Source organism: Cryptomeria japonica, chromosome 1 (genome assembly GCF_030272615.1).
Source record: "Cryptomeria japonica chromosome 1, Sugi_1.0, whole genome shotgun sequence".
NCBI lineage: Eukaryota > Viridiplantae > Streptophyta > Pinopsida > Cupressales > Cupressaceae > Cryptomeria > Cryptomeria japonica.
In genome coordinates, this window is record NC_081405.1 from 74,670,180 (window position 1) to 74,673,091 (window position 2,912).

Genomic DNA, 2,912 nt, shown 5'->3' on the forward strand with positions numbered 1-2,912 from the left:
TCTCTTGGTTCTCCCTTATAATATTTCTTGTAATATCTTGAAATCTATTGTCTTTTATAGTTCTCTCTCTCTCTCACACACACACACATCTCTCTACAACTTGCTACAACACTCAAACTCTCACAGTAGTCTTTGCAACTCTCTTGGCTTTCTCAAGCCTTGCTGGTAATATCTTTCTACATGTCTTATCTCTTTGAACATTTTCAAATTCATGTGCATCCCTTGTCTATCAAATCATTTATTTGTCTATATGTATTTTTATCTATCTATCTATAAGGATGTTATGGAGGTGGAAACACTAAGGAACTTGATTGAGGCAAGTACCTAGACAACCCCAAACATTTTTTCCTCTTTTCTATGTGTCCAAGTATTTATGGACATAATTCAATATCACTGAGGTTTGTTGTATTTATTTATTGTTCATTTCTTCTATTTAATATCTTTATTGTACCTTTTTTATTTATTTCTATTGTGTAGCATTTGTTGGTATATTTCTAATTCCGACTCTTGTAGGTTAGTCAAATCATAGAGTTGAATTTCATTTTCTAAGTTTTCTATTTTGGTTCATATGAGACTACAACACTTTTCACGAATATCTATGTGCTACAAATGCATCCTTGGATGAGACACTCAGATTTGGGCTAAAGGTTGTCTATCATCTACACGTTTTGTTTTTGTAATTGGAAGCTTCATTTTTTATCTAGAATTAAATATCTTCACGAGTTTAAGTAGTTGAAGATATCTGAATGTATGTTGTGAAATTGGCTTTCAGAGGAACATTCCTTTTGTATAGTCAAATTTTCTCCATTATAGGTTTAAAATCCAATTTGTAGGTACAAGAAGACTAAGATAACCAAGACAACAATTGCTAAATAAAAAATAGGAGAAAATTCTTGGACTATGGTGCCTAGTTGTATAGCCCTGACAATTTGACTTGAAAATTGGAGGATTTACAGTTTGGAGTCTTCTGATACTAGATCTAACATTTTCTAGCACCAAAACACCTATTTGGACTAAGCTTCCCAACTCCATAGTTTGACTATTTCAAGCTCAAATTTCTCTCACAAGTGCACCTTTGTATCCTAATTTTAGTTATGTACTTGTTTGTATCTCTAATTGTGTTTATCAGCTTGTTTTATCAATTTACATGATCATTTGGTCATTCTTTGAGACCTAATTAGCTCACATATAGGTCAATCAAGAAATATTCATGCAACAAAGGAATAGAGCCTAGGAACTACATGAATCTCTTTGATTAAGAGTTCTCAAGCATAGTACACCTTGTGGTTTCGATTCCAATGTTTTATGAAAGAGGGTTTGGTTCTCGTTAAATTATTAGCTAGATTTGTCCATCTCTCTTCCATACCAAATAATTACAATGCTCATTTTTTTGACATCCCCATCCCTAAGTCATGATTTTAGCAAATTTCTATGGCAATTTTTGATCCACTATCGGGTCATAAATGAAGATTTCTCCTTCACACTTTCAGTGGATTAGACCACGTTGAAACATGTTTGCACTTGATAAATGAGTTGGTAGCTATAATTCCTTCTTATCTTGCCATGTTTCTTCTAATTTTGACACTTCTTCCTAAATAAAATGAATATTAAGCCTCATTTGTAAGTGTTATTCCTTTCTATTCTCTATAGAGATATAATTTTGTAGCTCTATTAATATAAAATTCTCAATACCTTTGAATTAATGAAATTATTGTCTTGTCACCACTTCTCACTCTTGGAACTCTATTTAAATTTACTTTCTTTTATGTCTATATGAATGTTTGTTATCTTCAAGGTTGTATGTTGTGTTAAAAAATGTATGCAAATATTTATTGTGGATTCTCTCTTCACTCTTAATGCTTGTAAAAAATGACCTCCATGCACACTTTTAAGAGCTATTATATTAGATAAATATGTGAGTTATTTTAGTAGTTTGACTTATTCCCTATACTATTGTGGGTAGGAAGAAACAATTAATCTAGGTGTCTCACCGCCCCTTTGGTTTTCATGCATTCCTTCTTACCCTTTTCCCTTTGTAAGATGGTAGAATATGATTAACTATAGGACTTCCAGTACTGTGTTGGACCAACATTTTGCATCTAGGCTAGAGAGGAAGTCGACCTTCTCTGAAGGTTTGTTCTCATCTGCAAGGTCCCAAACCTTGAGGTCAATCCTATTGTGTCATTTGAATGCCCCTTTTTGTTTCTTTTGTATAATAATTTTCATAAAAGGAATAAAAAAGGGAGATTAAAAGGAACATCATTTTTTTCCATTTTTAAAATTACCTTTTATTTAAAGGTTTTTTTACATTTTAAACCTTCCAATAAAGGTACTTTTTGACACACATTCGAATGAAGGTATTTTTAAGTGTTCACCTCCATTCAAGTTCAAAAAAGTGATGTCCTACAAGTGGGACTCACTATTGTGGATTCACCTAGATCAACTTCCATTCTTGAGACAAGGATTATTTTAGATCATTAATAATCAAAGTAATGCCTCCTCTAACTTCTAGGAATTTTATACCTAATACTATTACCAACTTTATTCCATGCGTAAAATAATCTATAAATCTACTAGACACAAATTGCGTCTAATTAACAATCAAACATTTTCACATTCTTACACTATGGAGGAATCTAATGAATCTTATTCTGATAGGTTTTATTAATTATTTCATTAATAAAACTTAAAATAAGGTAATCTTAATCAAATAACCTATTTCATTATTTTGAAAATATATTAAACTTCCCTTTGCTCATAAGTCACCCCAAAGTCAATTAATATTTTCATCTATTACTTGAAAAAAAATTATTTATTTATTTTGATAGATGAAGGGTGGATAGGGCCTACTCCTATTTGTATATTATAATATTCAAAAAGATAAAGCTACATATCTTATGTATCTAAAATTA